Source organism: Plecotus auritus, assembly GCF_963455305.1.
Source record: "Plecotus auritus genome assembly, chromosome: 1".
Taxonomy (NCBI): Eukaryota; Metazoa; Chordata; class Mammalia; order Chiroptera; family Vespertilionidae; genus Plecotus; species Plecotus auritus.
This window is the reverse complement of record NC_137770.1, coordinates 95,077,061-95,097,306: the sequence shown is the minus strand read 5'-3', so window position 1 is coordinate 95,097,306 and position 20,246 is coordinate 95,077,061. Positions and strand designations below refer to the sequence as shown.

General features: G+C 48.2%; 1 pseudogene across 1 annotated transcript; it reads left to right on the top strand.

The window, feature by feature from the left end:
* The first annotated feature begins 10,607 nt into the window (after nt 1–10,607).
* On the top strand, nt 10,608–19,477 carry LOC308239801 (pyruvate kinase PKM-like; annotated as a pseudogene). Its single transcript has 2 exons — nt 10,608–10,687; nt 17,762–19,477. The product of its transcript is annotated as a pyruvate kinase PKM-like (transcript).
* Nucleotides 19,478–20,246: the final 769 nt, after the last annotated feature.

Below are 20,246 nucleotides of genomic sequence, written 5' to 3'. Positions count from 1 at the left end.
TTGCATCATATTTCCACTAACAGTGCATGAAAGTTCCAGTTGCTATATTTTTAAAAATAGTTTATTGATATTTAGAGAGAGAGGAAGGGAGAAGAGAGAAATATCAATGTGAAAGCCCAACACTGATCAGCTGCCGCCTGCATGCCCCACACCGGGAATCCGAATCGAACCAGCAGCCCTTCATTGTACAGGATGACCCCCAACTAACTGAGCCACACAGCCAGGGCCAGTTGCTATAATTTTTGTCAGAATTTTTCCATTTTAGCCATTCTAATTAAGGAGTATGGTGATATGTAATTGTAGTGTGTGTGTATGTTTTAATTATTACAATTAAGTTTCAATTCTTTCTTGTGTTTACTAAAAGAGGTTGGGTTTACTTTTAAAGCCATGTTTCGTTCTAAAATGTTTTCTATTAACAACTACATCCTATATAATAAAAGGCTAATATGCAAATTGCCCCTATGGACGAGTTAGATGGGCGTTAGATGTGCGCTGACCACCAGGGGGCGGCGTGGAATATTGCAGGCATTGGTGACACTGCACTGGCAGTGGGTGGCAGTGGAGGCGCTGCCAGCCCCAATGGGCCCCGACGAGAGCAGGACCACGGCGGGATGGTTGAGCAGGTGAGTGGGCGGTGCCAGGTCAAGGCGGGTGCAAAGGGAGGCCCTGGCTGGCAGCCGGCAGCTGCTAGGGACCCTACCCATGCATGAATTTTGTGCACTGGGTCTCTAGTATTTTTTTTTTCATCTAACTATTGTCTTTTTTTTTAATTTAATAAATCTTTATTGTTCAGATTATTACAATTGTTTCTCCTTTTTCCCCCCATAGCTTCCCTCCACCCGGTTCCCACCCCACCCTTTGCCCTTACCTCCCCCGACACTGTCCTCATCCATAGGTGTACGATTTTTGTCCAGTCTCTTCCTGCACCCTCCATACCCCTTTCCCCCTGAGAATTATCAGTCCACTCCCTTTCTATGCCCCTGATTCTATTATATTCACCAGTTTATTCTGTTCATCAGATTTTTAATTCACTTGAATTTTAGGTTCACTTGTTGATAGATATGTATTTGTTGTTCATGATTTTTATCTTTACCTTTTTCTTCTTCTTCCTCTTCTTTAAGAATACTTTTCAGCATTTCATATAATACTGGTTTGGTGGTGATGAACTCCTTTAGCTTTTTCTTATCTGTGAAGCTCTTTATCTGCCCTTCAATTCTGAATGATAGCTTTGCTGGGTAGAGTAATCTTGGTTGTAGGTTCTTGCTATTCATCACATTGAAAATTTCTTGCCACTCCCATCTGGCCTGCATAGTTCTGTTGAGAAATCAGCTGACAATCGTATGGGTGCTCCCTTGTAGGTAACTAACTGTTTTTCTCTTGCTGCTTTTAATATTCTCTTTTTGTCTTTTGCTCTTGGCATTTTAATTATGATATGTCTTGGTGTGGTCCTCTTTGGATTCCTTTTGTTTGGGGTTCTGTGTGCTTCCTGGACTTGTAAGTCTATTTCTTTCACCAGGTCGGGGAAGTTTTTAGTCATTATTTCTACCAATAGGTTTTCAGTATTTTGCTCTCTCTCTTCTTCTGGCACCCCCATAATTCTGATGTTGGTACGCTTGAAGTTGTCCCAGAGGCTTCTTACACTATCTTCAACTTTTTGGATTCTTTTTTCTTTTTTTTGCTTTTCCAGTTGAGTGTTTTTTGCTTCTTTGTATTTCAATTCTTTGACTTGATTCTTGTGTTCCTCTAGTCTGTTGTTGGGTCTCTGTATAATATTTTTTATTTCAGTCAGTGTATGTTTAATTTCTAGTTGATCCTTTTTCATATCTTCGAGGGTCTCGTTATATTTATCGGCCTTTTCTAGGATATTCTTGAAGAGCCTTATAACCGTGGTTTTGAATTCTATATCCAGTCGTTTGTTTTCCTCCATTTCTTTTGTTTGTGATCTGTTTCTTTGTCTCCCCATTTTTCACTGCTTCCCTGAGTTGTGTGCTAGGTTTCCTATATGGCCCAGTGGATCGGCCTCCCCAGTTAACCTGAGGTGGACACTCTTGGTGCACCCCTTTGTGGACTGTGTGTACAGCCTTGTTGTAGTTAAATCTTGATTGTTGTTGGTATAACTGGGAGTAATTGACCTGCAGTGAGGATCAGCTGTGTCTACACTGGGAGATTTTCAATGCTGGAGACAGCCTTATAGGATTAGCCTTGCCAGATTGCAAAAGCCTCTGTGCTCATTTGTAAGGGGTGAAGTCTCAGGGCGGGGCAGACAGTCTTGGCTTCCCGTCAACCCTGCCCTTGCGCGCGAGTCTCCAGACCTCTGTCTTCCGCAGTTCCTGAGTTTCCGCCTTACAGTCCAGATTCCCCCCACAAGAGCGTGGGTCCCCAGGGGCTCGCCAGGAAGTGCGGTTCAGTGCAGTCGGAACTGGGGTTCAGTGCTGTCTGGAGCTTCTGACTCCCTTCCGCTAGGGACAGCCTGTGGTAACCTCTGCAGTCAGTCTTTGTGCACACTCGCGCCTCCAGACCCCTGCCGCCGCAGCTCCTCTGAGTCTCCGAGTCTCTGTGTGCCTTTCTCTCTACCTGACAGTCCAAACTCCCCCTGTATGAGCCTGGGTCTACAGGGTTTCACCCGGAACTGAGGTTCAGTGCAGTCGGAACTGAGGTTCAGTGCAGTCGGGGGCTTCTTTCCCCCTCCCGCCAGAGAAAGCCAGCCAGGCACTCCGTCGCCCTTCCTCTCTGCGCGCGCATGTCTCTGTACCTCAGCTCTTTGCTGCTCCTTCTCCGTGAGCTTTTCTCTTTCCTTCTAATTGTAGAATTTCCACTCAGCCAGCTTTCCTGTGGTTCTGGATGGTGTCCGTTCTGTCTTTTAGTTGTAGTTTTGAAATTGTTGTGCGGGGCAGCAGTTTAGGTGCTTACCTATGCTGCCATCTTGGTTTCTCCCCTTAACTATTAAGTCTTAACTGTCTATGACACAACTGAGATCAGATCTTGACTTCTTCAGTTGATCCTGGGTTTTGTGTGTGGTGAATTTCTCTCACCTATATGGTGATCTTTCCCCCACGTTTTCGGTGTATTTTTTTCCCCACCTTTTCGGTGTATTCTTCCTTTCTTCGCTCTAGGCGAAAATATCATCCCCTCCAGAGGTCCCAGGTCGAAGGCGCCAGTTTGTAGTGAACCTCTTTCACTTTCCACGTGGTTCAGGGTTTGGGCTCTGGAGGAGGCCGCACGCAAAAAAAATCTCTAGTATTTTTTTTAAAATATATTTTATTGCTTTTTTACAGAGAGGAAGGGAGCAGGATAGAGAGTTAGAAACATCAATGAGAGAGAAACATGGATCAGCTGCCTCCTGCACACCTCTTACTGGGGATGTGCCCGCAACCAAGGTACATGCCCTTGACCGGAATCGAACCTGGGACTTTTCAGTCCGCAAGCGGACACTCTATCCACTGAGCCAAACTGGTTAGGGCTGGGTCTCTAGTATTATAATAAAACTAGAGGCCCTCTGCACAAAATTTGTGCACTGGGAGGGGAGTCCCTCAGCTCGGCCTGCACCTTCTCACAGTCTGGGAGCCCTCGGGGGATGATGTCTGACTGCCGGCTTACATGGGGAGCGGGCTTAAGGCGTCAGTCAGACATCCTTAGCGCTGCTGTGGAGGCGGGAGAGGCTCCTGCCACCGCTGCTGTGCTCTCCAGCTGTGAGCCTGGCTTCTGTCTGAGCGGTGCTCTCCCTGTGGGAGCGCATTGACTACCAGGGGACAGCTCCTGCATTGAGCGTCTGCCCCCTGGTGGTCAGTGCGCATCATAGTGACCGGTCCTTATGCCGTTTGGTTGATTTGCATATTAGCCTTTTATTATATAGGATAATGAATTTAAAGTCTTCAAAAGTGAACAATTCATTTTATCATGGCCCATCCAATGTAAATCATTTATAAGACTCAATCTGATTAAAAGCTTATACTAGAGTTCACTCTCAGTGTTGTACATTCTGTTGTTTTTAACAAATGTGTGATGACATGTATCCACCATAAGTATCATTCGGAATAGTTTCACTGCCCTAAAAACCCTTTATGCTTCACCTTTCCACTCTCTGTCTCTCTCAAATCAATAATTTGATATTGATGGTGTATTTACAAGTACCTTTAGTAAGTCCTCAGATTAAAAAAAAATTATGTTGCTATGGAATGGAAGATCTAGCTTATTATTATTATTATTATTTTTATTGCTAATTCTCACTCGAGGATATTTTTCCATTTATTATTATTATTTTTTTTTTTCTAGGGAGGGTGGGAGAGAGATGGAAAGACAGAGAGAAATTTGATGTGAGAGAAACACACATTGATGGTGCAAGCCCAACTAGGGCTCAGGCCAGGGAGGGGCCTGCAACTGAGACACGTGCCCTTGAGGGGGCATCGAACCCGGGACCCTTTGGTCCACAGGCTGATACTCTATCCACGGAGCCAAACTGGCTAGGGCAGTCCTCAGATTTAAAAGGGTGTTTATAATTTGATAAGCATCACAGATCAAATGGAAATTTTCTGTGCAATATCTCAGTTCATAAATTAACTTTGATTTGGGAGTATCTGAGTCACTAAGTTTTCCATGCTTTTAAGATGTTTTTGTTAAATATTGTTCTGATTAGTAAGAGTTTTAGTCTTGTACCTAGACAGATTTCCAAAAGGAAACTTTAGTTGCCTTAAAATAAAACCTATCCTTGTTTTACGGATCTCTTTCTCTCACCTTCAATAGCGGACTTACATAGACCAAACTAGGAATCCTTTAGCTATTCAACCGTTATTTGGGGGTTTTACTTTTATTTTTGCAGGTATTTTACCACACTAAGTATATCAAATTCATAAAAAAAAAGTTTTAGACTATATTGTACATGAAGTTTACAGAGGAGATTTTTATTTTCCCCTGACTTACATTTACTAAAAGGAGAAAAAACAAATCAGACTTGAAGACATACTTTAGCCCTGACTGGGCAGGTCAGTTGGTTAGAGTGTTGCCCTGATAAGTAAGGCTGTGGGTTCAATATCCGGTCAGAGCACACACATGAATCAATCAACAAATGTGTAAATAAGTGGAACAACATATCCATGTTTCTCTCTCTCTCTCTCTCTCTCTCTCTCTCAATAAAGAAACAAAGAAAAATAATCATTTAAAAGCAAGAGATAAATCACCATTGACAATCTTAAGTCTAACAACTTTAAAGAGATGGCTTTTTGTTAATAGTTAATTTAAAAAAACAATAAAAAATAAAGTTACCTTAGCAGCTTGAGATTCTCTTTAAAAAAAAAAAAAAAATATATATATATATATATATATATATATTGATTTTAGAGAGGAAAGGAGAGAGAGAGAGAGAGAGGAAACATCAATGATGAGAATCATGGATCGGCTGCCTCCTGCAAGCCCCCTATGGGGACCAAGCCCGAAACCTGGGCATGTGCCCGTGACCAGACTCGAACCCAGGACCTTTCAGTGTGCAGGCTGACGCTCTATCCACTGAGCCAAACCAGCCAGGTCAGCTTGAGATTCTCTTAAGTAATACTGTAAAAGGTCAGAAAGTTTGAGATCCTGGTCAGCAGACACTTGTGCTTCTATTTTCTGAAAAAGGGGAAGAAAATTGGCATTTATTCATCACATATTCTAAACTCAGTGTTTTCTTTCTCAATTACTGTACATAATCTATAATAAGGAAAGGGTAATATGCTAATTAGACCAGATGTCTTCCGGACGTCATTCCAAACATCCTTCCTGACCAACCTGGGCTGGAGGGAAGCCCAGGTCCCGGGTGCCAGAGGGAAGCCGGTGCTGGCAGCCAGGGAAAGAACGCCGACTCTTGCACGAGTTTTCGTGCATCAGGCCTCTAGTTAAAGGTATAAATAACTACAGTATTCATTCCTATGTAATCTGAGTTTCCTTTCTACCAGCCTGTTACTTTCCTTTGTAACTCTGACAAAAAAAAAAAAAAAAAAAAAGGAACAGAAAAAAAAAAGATGAGATCAAATGAAATTAGTGAATTTATGGAAGAACTCTATATTAGACTCAATTGCTTGGCTATAAAGAGTTCCAATGTTGTCCTTCAGCATCACTTGTATTTTCTCTCTCTTTATTCCAATGGCAATTGATATACACACGTGATTTTAAAGTAATAAAGCTGGCAGTGGTAAACTAGATAATTGAAACTAATCCTCTCATGAAGGAAAGAGAAAACAGTCAAAATATTAACAAAATGTGTTTGAAGACAGCACAGCACAATAAACAGATGTGGTTAGTTTAAACTGGGATCAAATGGGAAGTAGCCATGTCAGATTAAAAAGGTGAGAACTCACTCTAGCCGGTTTGGCTCAGTGGGTGGAGCATTGGCCTGTGGACTAAAGGGTCCTGGGTTCAACTCCAGTCAAGGGCACATGCCTGGGTTGTGGGCTCCATCCCATTTGGGGGTGTGCAGGAGGCAGCCGATCAATGATTCTCTCTCATCATTGATGTTTCTATCTCTCTCTCCCTCTTCCTTCCTCTCTAAAATCAGTAAAAATATGTTTAAAACAATGTGTGCTGGGTCTGAAGTATTGTGTTTGCCCAGCCTGCCAACAAAATTTTTGTTTTATTTATATTTACTTTAAAAAAAAGCCAGAGTCCTCACTTGCATATACCTGTAGAATCCTGAGTTCCTAAAGCATATAATGAAGAACCAATTGCATTGTAATCATCTGCAGCACCTATGGAAAAAGGTTCAAGAATTTAATATATTTATTTAATAAAAAAATACTGAGCATCTACCTGCCAAACAATGTGTATGTAAGAGGAGATGGCCCAAGTCCACTGAAGGAAATGAGAAAAACTATAATACAATATGATGAATATTACATTAGAAGGAGGTACAAACTACTGTGGGAGCAGTAGAAACAGATGATTTCACCTGAGTAAGTCAGAGGAGGATTTACAGACACTGCAGAATGTGTAAGGAAGAGAATTTCAAATAAAAAGGGAAGAGCATGGATCAAGGCCAGGGAGGCATAAAGAGCATATTCAGAGAGCCTTCTGGGACTATGGCACGGAAGGGTACAGAGGGAAAGTAGATGGAGCTGACCATATGCATCGTTGAGTCTGAGGACAAGACCTGACAACCAATACGAAAGTGTCCCACAGGTTTTTTTTTTTTTTTTTTTTAATATATTTTATTGATATTTTACAGAGAGAGGAAGGGAGAGGGATAGAGAGCCAGAAACATCGATGAGAGAGAAACATCGATCAGCTGCCTCCTGCACACCTCCCACTGGGGATGTGCCCGCAACCAAGGTACATGCCTTTGACCGGAATCGAACCCGGGACCCTTCAGTCCGCAGGCCGACGCTCTATCCACTGAGCCAAACCGGTTTTGGCCAGTAGGTTTGTTTTTCATGGCGATATGATTGTTAACAATTCTGTAACGATGCTGTGTGTATGTGGGATTTAATAAGTAAAGGGATGCGGGGAGTCAAGTACGGAATGGGAGGACAAGGAGGAAGGGTGTGGTGTTAAGTGGGAAACTGGAATTGAAGATATCAGTAGGGCCTCATACTTCTTAATAGACCTAGATATGTGTAGGGAATGTACGTAGTATTTCCTAGCCTCATCCACAGAAGGGGCCTCCACGTGAAGACACCTGGTAACAATAAGCACATCCAGCGGGCTGTTCTTGCTTTCCAAATGCCATTCCCCAATGAAAAGAACCAGGCTCTTTGGAGAAATAGATGATTTTCAGGGAGCCAGGGAAGGGGACCCCTTCCCTGGACGAGCCTGGAACACGCTGTGCCAGAAAATAAGGAAATGCTCCAAAAAGCCTGTGAACATCTCCAAAGGCAGCCGATTCGAAGGGGCTTTCATAGGTCCGATCCGAGAACATTTGAACATCCAAATCAATAAAAACGGTGATGGCCCGGCCGGTGTGGCTCAGTGGTTGAGCTTCGACCTATGTGTGGGCCAGGAGGTCACGGTTCATTTCCCAGTCAAGGCACATGCTCACAGGGCCCCAGCTGGCTGCAGCTGTTTGAGTGATTCCACTGGAGACCTGGAGACCCGAAGAACTGCCCAGCTGAGCCCAGCCAGAACTGCCGATCCAAAGAATTGTGAGCAAATAAATTGTCATTATTTTAAATCACTGCTTTAGGGCACTTTGTTACACAGCGCTGGGTAACTGATACCCCGCCTTAACCAAGTAATCAATGCTAACACCACCAATACTCGAACAAGTGACCTCAAGTGCCTTCAGATGTGGTGCCCAAGGGGGACACTGCATTAAATATTCAGGGCTGTTACAGTAAAGTCCAGGCTCACCTCGTTTTGTTGTGCTTCAGTTTATTACTTTTCACAGGCATAGCGTTTTCTTCGTTGTTTTGTGCTTTTTTTTTTAATTAAATATATTTATAGTAGTGACCCGGTGCACGAAATTCGTGCACATTAAAAGGGGATTAATTAGAGGAAATAATTTAATATTGCTATTTGCCCTTCCTCTATAATAGAAGTGTCAGAGATGAAAGAAAATTAGTAAAATGTATATGAAGACCTTCCTCCTGTCAGAGTCTGGGGCACACCACGGGACCCAGATTCAAGTCCCCGTCCACCCACATGTGCCTCAAAATTGCATGAGATCCAGACCCAGCTGGTCCCCCCCGCCTCATAGGGACAGATCCAGACCTGGCTAGTCCCACCCTTGTCAAGCCCCGCCAGGCGGGGAACGTAGCCTCAGGTCCCCTGGCCCAGCGCCAGGACAGGGGGCATGGCCTGAGGTCCCCCAGCCCAGACTGGGGTGGGGGGGCATGGCCTGAGGTCCCCTGTCAAGCCCTGCCAGGCAGGGGGTAGGGGGTGGGCACAGCCTCAGGTCACCCGGCCCGGCACCGGGAAGGGGGAACAGCCTCAGGTCCCCTGTCAAGCCCCATAGGCAGGGGGGGTGCAGCCTCAGGTCCCCCTGGGCAGTGGGTGCGGCCTGAGTTCCATCCACCCAGCACTGGGGGTGCACCTTGAGGTCCCCTGTCAAGCCCCGCCAGGCAGAGGGGCGCAGCCTCAGGTCCCCTGGCTCAGTGCTGGGGCGGGAGGTGCAGCCTGAGGTCCCCCGGCCTGGTGCTGGGGTGGGGGTCACGGCCTGAAGTCCCCTGTCAAGCCCCACCTGGTGGGGGGCGTGGTCTGAGGTCCCCTGTCAAGCCCTGCCAGGTGGGGGGGGGGTGCAGCCTGAGGTCCCCTGGCCTGGCGCTGGGGCGGGGGTGAGCACACTGAGGTCCCCTAGCCCAGCACCAGGACAGGAAGTGCACCTTGAGGTCCCCTGTCAAACCCTGCCAGGTGTGGAAGATGGCCTGAGGTCCCCTGTCAAGCCCCGCTGGGTGGGGGGAGTGGCCTGAGATCCCCTGTCAAGCCCCATGGGGGCAGGGGAGGGCGTAGTCTCAGGTCCCTGCTGATTGCTTGTTAAGGCTCCTTATGGGAACTTGGCCTCAGCTGTGGGTGCAGCCATCTTTGTGACGGAGTGATGGTTAATTAGCATATTCCCTCTTTATTAGATAGGATTGATTTCAGAGAGGAAGGGAGAGGGAGAGAGAGAGAGAGAAACATCCGTGGTGAGAGAGAATCATGGTTTGACTGCCTCCTGCACGCCCCCCACAAGGGATTGAGCCCACAACCCGGGCATGTGCCCTTGACCAGGAATCGAACCCGGGACCCGTCAGTCCCCAGCCCGATGCTCTATCCACTGAGCCACAACGGCCAGGGCTGTTTTGTGCTTTTTAATCCTCACTCCAGGATATGTTTTATTATTGATTTTAAAGACAGAAAGGGAGAGAGAGAGCAAGACAAACATCAATGTGAGAGAGGTTGCCTTCCATAGATGCCCTGCTGAGGGTGGAACCCCAACCTGGGCATGTGCCCTGACCGGAATAGAATCTGCCACCTTTCGGTGTCCAGGATGATGCTCCAACCAACTGAGCCACACCAGCCAGGACAGTTGTTGCGTTTTTGAAAGTCCGAAGGCTAGACTGCCCTGGCCGGGGTGGCTCAGGGTTCAGAGCATCCGCCCGGAGCACTGAAGGGTGGAGAGTTCAGTTACCTGGGCTGCAGGTGGATCCCTGGCCCTGCTCCAGGCAGGTTTGGGAGGCAACCAGTCGTCGTGTCACTCTCACATCGCTGTCTCTCTCTCGCTCTTCCTTTCGCTGTTTCTGTCCCTCTCCCCCTACCAACCTCCCTTCCCCTCTCTCTCTAAAGGGCAATGGAAGAAATATTCTGGGGGAGGATTAACAACAACAACTGCTACAACGAACAGGATGCTGCAACAGTGTCTCCCTCTTCTCGCCGCTAGACCCTCCCCTCCCCTGCCATCTGCAGCCTTGCCTCCTGCCTCGCTTTGCTCCGTGGCCCCGACCCCGCAGGAACGCAGAGTCCGAGCATGTTGCTCGCCTCCGGGGAGGAAGCGCCTTGAGCCGCCACCGGATCTCAGGAAGGACCCTTCTGGTCCGGAGGAGGGGGAGGAACCCGGGCGGCCTGCGAGCGGCAACCCAACCCCGCAGGCCGGAGCGTGAGTGACATTTCTGTTCATTTCATTTCAAAGACGTGCCACCCCCTCCCCGGCCCACGCGTGTACCCCGCGAATGGACGCCTTGGCCGGATATTCTGTCCCAATGTTCCTGTCACTGTGGCACGATGGGGTCACTATCTACCCTGAGAGGTCGTGAGAGAGGAGTACAAGTTTCTTGCTAAATTGATGACGAAACTCTGATCTTAGTCCCTAAGTTTAACGGACACTGTGCTGCGTGTCGTTTTCGTTGACAGGAAGGCGAGACCAAGCCCGGGCCCTGACCCACACCCTCGGTGGGGCCGTAACAACTGCCGGGCGCCGGGTGCGGCGAGACCCGGTCCTCCCTCCCGGGTCGGGGACTCGCCGCCTCGCGGCCACCAGCGCGCCACAGGCCGGATCAGAACCCGGAGACAGGGGGCGGGGGACGTCAGGCCGAGGGCGTGGCGTATGCAGATGAGCATGGGCGCAGAGGCTGCCGGTCCCACTCCGCCTGCGCCTCCACGTCCCCGCATCCGGAGATGGAAGCGCCTCCGGGTTGTTTTCGTGACGGACGCGTTTGTCGCTTGGGTCTGTGGGAGAGCGGGGGTGCAGAGGCGTGTCGAGTAGAGTGAGCGTGTGTGAAGAGTGAGGCGTGCGTGGGGGTCAGGGTGGAGGCGGGCGGAGCAACTCATACTTACCTGGCAGGGGAGATACCATGATCACGAAGGTGGTTTTCCCAGGGCGAGGCTTATCCATTGCACTCCGGATGTGCTGACCCCTGCGATTTCCCCAAATGTGGGAAACTCGACTGCATAATTTGTGGTAGTGGGGGACTGCGTTCGCGCTCTCCCCTGGTTTTCTCGGTTGCAAAGGCAGAAACAACTAATTTAACGCGCCACTGTTTTATCTACTGGTCAAGCCAGTCAGGGTTACTTTCTCCGTTTTGCATTCTCTCCATTTCTCTCCCAGCTGTTCACAACCTCTCGAATTAGAACTAAATAAAGTTTTGCGTTTTTCTTTCTTTCCCACCTTAAGTTTTCATCAGCACAGAACCGGGCAATCCCAAAGCAAATGGTGGGATGGTGGGATGGTGGGATGGTGGGATGGTGGGATGGTGGGATGGTGGGATGGTGGGATGGTGGGGGGTGAGATGGTGGGATGGTGCGGGGGGGTGGGGGGTGGGGGGTGGGGGGTGGGGGGGTGGGGGGTGGGGGGTGGGGGGTGGTGGTGGTGGGTTTCCCCCAAAGTGCAGGTTGGCAATGAGAGGTCGTGAAAGTTCTGTCCTGCAGAAGCTGCTCATTGTGTTAGTTACCTGCAGCCAAGGCTATCCTACCTATAGAGCTCTTTAAAAATGATGATTGATAGATAGATAGATAGATAGATAGATCGAGCTATCTATATGGATATATTGATTTCAGAGACAGAGGGAGATAGAAACACCAATGATCAGAGAGAATCATTGATCGGCTGCCTCCTGCACGCCCACCCCCACTCTCACCCTCCGCTGGGGATCAAGCCTGCCACCGGGCATGTGCCCTGACGGGAAATCGAACCGTGACCTCCTGCTTCATAGGTCGATCCTCAACTATTTAGCCACAGGGGCCCGGCTCTTTATTGATATTTCACCTGTTGTCTTAATAATGTTCTTAACTTCGAAAGGAAATTCAAGACAATGTGTTGCCTTCAGTGCATGTCTTTTTAGGTTTATTTAATCTGAAAAAGTGCCTGGCATTTTCTTCTCTTGCCATTGTTTACTCTCATGGAATATGCCCTTCATCCCGTATTCTCCTGGTTCCCACCCAACTATAGACTCCTAAGCCACTCCCCCTGTCTGGCCCACTTCTGTTTCTCCTCAGAGCTTAAAGAACCGGTTTTCAACCATTTTCATCTCATAGCACACAAACACTAAAATTCTGCAGCACACCATAAAATATATTATTTGCGGATCTAACAAAAAAAAGTGTAATTTTGATTCATTCACACTTGGGCGGTTATTGTATCTGTAATAACTCTCAATAATGATTTTAAGTTTTTTTAAAGTATCAACTGTTTGAAATTTGCTTTATTTTCAAAATAAACTATTCAGCAGTTCGTTCTCAAACTTATGTACATCTATATAAGCATACACATACATCAAAATGTGAATGTAGTAAGATTATCTTTTAATCATTTTCTCTAAAGATTCTGAATATTAAAGTGTTTTTTGTTTTTGTTTTGTGCCATGAGGTGTTTTATTTCATTATTCACACAAATAATTTTCTACAATAACCGAGGGAAAACCAGAGAATTTGGCAGTCCGCTGGGGAGAGGGTCCCCTCAGAGACCCACAGGCCGATGGCATGTGCGCGGAGTGTCCGGGTTCACGGTGCAGTTTGTCGCTCGGGTCCTTGCAGGTGGCTTTTTCTCCACATCACGACTGGGGTCCCGAAGACGACGGGGATGGGAAATCCCGAGGTTCTTAGGAAATTTCACTTCGCCTCTCCTATTCAATGGTCTGTCTCTTTGGTGGGCAGGGTGTTCTTCTGCATCCCCGTCTTCTTCAGCTTGGCCTGATCGAAGCTGGCGACTTCCCCCATGTCTGGCTTGTCTGCTATTTTCTTTAAACAATCCGAGGCCTTCGCTCCAGATGGGGTTCCAGGGTCCCATTCGCGTTGTTGCAGCAAGAGACCTAATTTAAGTTCTTACCCTCTTCTCCGAGTGTCAACACAGGCCTGATCTTCGTTATCTTTCTCAGGATCATATAGTAATTCATCATTTTTTGGAATCCTGTGTTTCTTTTCTTTTCTCTTGGTCACCTGTGCTAATTTCAAAAATGTTAAGGATATGGCTAAGTATCACGTCTAAAGTTCACACTTTTTTCTTTTAATCCTTACCTGAGAATATTTTTTCCCCATTGATTTCTAGAGAGAGTGGAGGGGAGGGAGGAGAGGAGGAGAGAGAGGAACATCTATGTGAGAGACACATGGATTGGCAGCCTCCTGCACGCACCCCTACAGGGACTGGGGAACCTGCAACGGAGGTACTGCCCTTGACCGGGAATCCAACCCAAGACTTTTCAGTTCTCAGGCTGATGCTCTCACCACGAGCAAAACTGGCCAGGGTTAAAGTTCATGCCTTTTTAATACAGAATGAGGAACCCATTTCCTAAACTACATATTTTTTCTATTTATATTTTCCTTAAAATTTTTTTAAACTATTTCTCCAAGTACAGTTCTTGTACAATTAACAAGTCATTAAAAAGAAGATGACAGCCCTAGCCAGTTTGTCTCAGTGGATAGAGCATAGGCCTGCGGAATGAAGGGTCCCCCGGTCGATTCCAGTCAAGGAAGGGCACTTGCCCAGGTTGCAGGATCCATCCCAATAGGGGGCGTGCAAGAGGCAGCCAATCAAGGATTCTCACTCATCATTGATATTTCTTTTTTTTTTTTTAAGTATATTTTATTGATTTTTTTACAGAGAGGAGGGGAGAGGGATAGAGTTAGAAACATCAATGAGAGAGGAACGTTGATCAGCTGCCTCCTGCACACCCCCCACTGGGCATGTGCCCGCAACCAAGGTACATGCCCCTGACTGGAATCGAACCTGGGACCCTTCGATCCACAGGCCGACGCTCTATCCACTGAGCAAAACCGGTCAGGGCTCATCATTGATATTTCTCTCTCTCCCTCTCCCTTCCTCTGAAATCAATAAAAGTAATATATTAAAAAAAAAAAAAAAGATGACAGAGGTTAAACTATTCTTTCACTGAAAACTGGTTTCTCAAACTGGTATTTAAATAATGAAAATTTTGAGTCCAAAAAGGCTACACAAAGCAAGGCAAGAATAGAAACTATTGTTTTTTTAATTTCTTTATTGATTAAGGTTTTACATATGTATCCTTATTCCCCCATTACCTCTCATCCCCCCCACTCATGCCCTCAACCCCCTGTTGTCTGTGTCCATTGGTTAGGTTAGGCCCATGTGCATGCATACAAGTCCTTTGGTTGTTCTCTCCCCCTTACCCCCACCCTCCCCTACCTTCCCTCTGAGGTTTGATGGTCTGATCGATGTTAGAAACTATTTTTGACATCTAAATTCTCTACAAGTTCCCATACGTAAGATGCTACTGAAATCAGAAGAGAAATATTTCAAAAGTGAATGGAAAAAACGACTTTTAAAATGTACTTGAGCAGGCCGAAACCGGTTTGGCTCAGTGGATAGAGCGTCGGCCTGCGGACTCAAGGGTCCCAGGTTCGATTCCGGTCAAGGGCATGTACCTGGGTTGCGGGCACATCCCCAGTAGGGGGCGTGCAGGAGGCAGCTGATCGATGTCTCTCTCTCATCGATGTTTCTAACTCTCTATCCCTCTCTCTTTCTCTCTGTAAAATATCAATAAAATATATTAAAAAAATGTACTTGAGCAGGTCAATATTAAATAATATAAAAAATTATTTACCCCAAAATTTATTATTTGTGTATTCCAGTGTAATTATTGATATATTAAATTACTTTTGGGTCTTGTCAATATGTCCATCTTCACTCAAATTTTGTACAAAACCAATTCCAAAGAATAGAGACTGCCCAGCTGGTTTGCCTCAGTGGTTGAGGATCGACCTATGAAGCAGGAGGTCACGGTTTGATTTCCCGTCAGGGCACATGCCCGGTGGCAGGCTTGATCCCCAGCGGAGGGTGAGGGTGGGGGTGGGCGTGCAGGAGGCAACCGATCAATGATTCTCTATGATCATTGGTGTTTCTATCTCCCTCTGTCTCTGAAATCAATATATACATATAGATAGCTCGATCTATCTATCTATCTATCTATCTATCAATCATCATTTTTAAAGAGCTCTATAGGTAGGATAGCCTTGGCTGCAGGCAACTAACACAATGAGCAGCTTCTGCAGGACAGAACTTTCACGACCTCTCATTGCCAACCTGCACTTTGGGGGAAACCCACCACCACCACCCCCCACCCCCCACCCCCCACCCCCCACCCCCCACCCCCCACCCCCCCGCACCATCCCACCATCTCACCCCCCACCATCCCACCATCCCACCATCCCACCATCCCACCATCCCACCATCCCACCATCCCACCATCCCACCATCCCACCATCCCACCATCCCACCATCCCACCATCCCACCATCCCACCATCCCACCATCCCACCATCCCACCATTTGCTTTGGGATTGCCCGGTTCTGTGCTGATGAAAACTTAAGGTGGGAAAGAAAGAAAAACGCAAAACTTTATTTAGTTCTAATTCGAGAGGTTGTGAACAGCTGGGAGAGAAATGGAGAGAATGCAAAACGGAGAAAGTAACCCTGACTGGCTTGACCAGTAGATAAAACAGTGGCGCGTTAAATTAGTTGTTTCTGCCTTTGCAACCGAGAAAACCAGGGGAGAGCGCGAACGCAGTCCCCCACTACCACAAATTATGCAGTCGAGTTTCCCACATTTGGGGAAATCGCAGGGGTCAGCACATCCGGAGTGCAATGGATAAGCCTCGCCCTGGGAAAACCACCTTCGTGATCATGGTATCTCCCCTGCCAGGTAAGTATGAGTTGCTCCGCCCGCCTCCACCCTGACCCCCACGCACGCCTCACTCTTCACACACGCTCACTCTACTCGACACGCCTCTGCACCCCCGCTCTCCCACAGACCCAAGCGACAAACGCGTCCGTCACGAAAACAACCCGGAGGCGCTTCCATCTCCGGATGCGGGGACGTGGAGGCGCAGGCGGAGTGGGACCGGCAGCCTCTGCGCCCATGCTCATCTGCATACGCCACGCCCTCGGCCTGACGTCCCCCGCCCCCTGTCTCCGGGTTCTGATCCGGCCTGTGGCGCGCTGGTGGCCGCGAGGCGGCGAGTCCCCGACCCGGGAGGGAGGACCGGGTCTCGCCGCACCTGGCGCCCGGCAGTTGTTACGGCCCCACCGAGGGTGTGGGTCAGGGCCCGGGCTTGGTCTCGCCTTCCTGTCAACGAAAACGACACGCAGCACAGTGTCCGTTAAACTTAGGGACTAAGATCAGAGTTTCGTCATCAATTTAGCAAGAAACTTGTACTCCTCTCTCACGACCTCTCAGGGTAGATAGTGACCCCATCGTGCCACAGTGACAGGAACATTGGGACAGAATATCCGGCCAAGGCGTCCATTCGCGGGGTACACGCGTGGGCCGGGGAGGGGGTGGCACGTCTTTGAAATGAAATGAACAGAAATGTCACTCACGCTCCGGCCTGCGGGGTTGGGTTGCCGCTCGCAGGCCGCCCGGGTTCCTCCCCCTCCTCGGGACCAGAAGGGTCCTTCCTGAGATCCGGTGGCGGCTCAAGGCGCTTCCTCCCCGGAGGCGAGCAACATGCTCGGACTCTGCGTTCCTGCGGGGTCGGGGCCACGGAGCAAAGCGAGGCAGGAGGCAAGGCTGCAGATGGCAGGGGAGGGGAGGGTCTAGCGGCGAGAAGAGGGAGACACTGTTGCAGCATCCTGTTCGTTGTAGCAGTTGTTGTTGTTAATCCTCCCCCAGAATATTTCTTCCATTGCCTTTTAGAGAGAGAGGGGAAGGGAGGTTGGTAGGGGGAGAGGGACAGAAACAGCGAAAGGAAGAGCGAGAGAGAGACAGTGATGTGAGAGTGACAGGACGACTGGTATTTCTGCCAAAAGTGCGCAACCTAAACCCATTAATTAGACAAACCCAAATGAAGGGGCATTGTGTAGGCCTGTGCTTTCAACAGTGTCCAATGCTATGTGATACAAAAACCCAGGAACGTTTCCAGATTAAAGAAGTCTAAAGAAACATGCCCTGAGTGCAACACATTATTTTGAATTTCCTTTTGACGTTAAGGACATTCCTGGGGCAACCGGTGGCAGTGAATAAAAGGCCTGTGGATTAGAGAAGCATAGTATCAATGTTCCTGTCACTGTGGCACGATGGGGTCCCTATCTAACCTGATCTTTCCTATTGTAATGAGGATTTTAAGAGAATTATTTGGCTTTAGGAAATTCACACTGAAGTGTTAAAGAGTCAAGAGGCATCCTATCTGCAACTTACTTAAGTGGATTAAGTCAAAATGAGATGCATAGATGTGTGTGTGTGTGTAAAGAGGAAGGACTACGCCAACGTGATAATGTGTACATTTGGGGAATCTGCGTGAAAGGTATCCAGGAATTCTCTGTACTTTCCTTACAACTACCTGAAAGTCTGAAATTAAGAGAACGTACACACTTAACAACCTCAGGTTAAGTCAGTGGGTTACTGTCAATGTTTTGACAGTATATTATCAGACCGCGACGCCTCCGGAAGCCCCGAACCTGCCATCTGCAGCTGGAGCCGGAGCAGCCAGAGGCCCTCAGAAGCCACGTGGAAGCCCCAGAGCGGCGCCGGGACCGCCCTCATTCAGACGCAGTAGCTGCACGCAGCCATGGCTGACACGCTCCCGGAGCACCTGAGCCGCCTGGACATTGATTCGCCGCCCCTCACGGCCTGGAACACTGGCATCACCTGTACCATCGGCCCTGCTTCCCGATCGGTGGAGATGTTGAAGGAGATGACTAAACCTGGAATGAATGTGACTCCTATGAATTTTGCTCGTGGAACTCAGGAGTGCCATGCAGAGACCATCAAGGACGTGCGCACGGCCACTGAAAGCTGTGGCCCTGGACACGGAAGGACCTGAGATCCGAACTGGGCTCATCAAGGGCAGCGGCACCGAGGAGGTGCAGCTGAAGCAAGGGGCCGCTCTCAAGATCACGCTGCATGACGCCTACCTGGAAAAGTGTGACGAAAACACCCTGCGGCTGGACTACCAGAATATTTGCAAGGTGGTGGGAGTGGGCAGCAGGATGTACGTGGATGATGGACTTATTTCTCTGCAGGTGAAGGAGAAAGGTGCTGACTTCCTGATAACAGAGGTGGAGAACGGTGGCTCTTCGGGCAGCGAGAAGGGTGTGAGCCTCCCTGGGGCTTCTGTGGACATGCCTGCCTGTCAGAAAAAGACATCCAGGATCTGAAGTTTGGGGTAGAGCAGAATGTAGATGTGGTGTTCGAGTCTTTCATGCGCAAGGCATCTGATGTCCATGAAGTCAGGAAGGTCCTGGGGGAAAAAGGAAAGAACATCAAGATGATCAGCAAAATGGAAAATCTTGAAGGAGTTCGGAGGTTTGAGGAGATCCTGGAAGCCAGTGATGGGATCATGGTGGCTCGTGGTGATCTAGGCCTTGAGATTCCTACAGAGAAGGTCTTCCTTGATCAAAAGATGATGATCGGGCGGTGCAACCGAGCTGGGAAGCCTGTCATCGGTGCCACGCAGATGCTGGAGGGCATGATCAAGAAGCCCCGCCCCACCCGGCCTGAGGACAGTGATGTGGCCAGTGCAGTCCTGGATGGAGCTGACTGCATCATGCTGTCTGGAGAGACGGCCAAAGGGGACTGACTAACCCTGGAGGCTGTGCGCATGCAGCGCCTGATTGCCCGGGAGGCAGAGGACGCCACCTACCACTTGCAATCATCTGAGGAACTCTGCCGCCTGGTGCTGTTACCAGCGACCCCCCCCCCCCCCGCAGGAGCCACCGCCATGGGCGCCGTAGAGGCCTCCTTCAAGTGCTGCAGTGGGGCCATAATCGTCCTCACCAAGTCTGGCAGGTCTGCTCACCAGGTGGCCAGGTACCGCCCCGTGCTCCCATCATTGCTGTGACCCGTAATCAGCAGACAGCTCGCCAGACCCACCTATACGGAGGCATCTTCCCTGTGGTGTGTAAGGACCCAGTGCAGGAGGCCTGGGCTGAGGACGTGGACCTCCGGGTGAACTTGGCCATGCCTGTTGGCAAGGCCCAAGGCTTCTTCAAGAAGGGAGATGTGGTCATCGTGCTGACGGGGTGGCGTCCTGGCTCTGGCTTCACCAACACCATGCGTGTAGTGCCTGTGCCGTGGTGGGCCCCAGAGCCCCTCTTCCAGCCCCTGACCCCTCCCCTCCTCCAACCCATCCCTTAGGCCAGTGGTCGGCAAACTCATTAGTCAACAGAGCCAAATATCAACAGTGCAATGATTGAAATTTCTTTTGAGAGCCAAATTTTTTAAACTTAAACTATATAGGTAGATACATTGTTATTAACTTAATTAGGGTACTCCTAAGCTGGCCTTTGCTAAAAACGTCCTCAATCTGATTGAGGTACGTTTGCTGAGGTCGACCCCTTCCAAATCTCCCATCCACACTCGTCTTGTATACTTGTTTCGTCTATCTCCTTTCGTTCATCCTCTCTATATGTCCAAACCATCTCAACATACCTTTCTCAGTCCTCGACACTACTTCTTCTTTCACTCCACAACGTTCCCTAAAATTAACTTACTAAACTTTACTTAAAGTTTTAAGTCTTAGTTAAACTATAGGTACGTTGAATAAAACTTGATATCATACTTAATAACGATATTATTTATTGATAAAATTAAATTCCTTACAATTTACCTTACAATATCCATAAAATTAAATCATGACAATGACTGACAAACACTAATGTGAACAATGGCCTTGCATCTCCTTGGGAAGTTTGGGTAAGTCAGGTTTGTATGTTGTTTTTAATTTTAGGCACGATTCCAGGTTCTCATCAATAAGACGACTTCTCAATTTACTCTTGATAAGGTTCATGCTTGAAAATGATTGTTCGCATAAATATGTAGACCCGAATAAGGAAAGAACAACAAACGCTAGTTTTTTCAGTTGATTATATGAGTCAGGAATACTATTCCAGGTGTTAAAAATCAA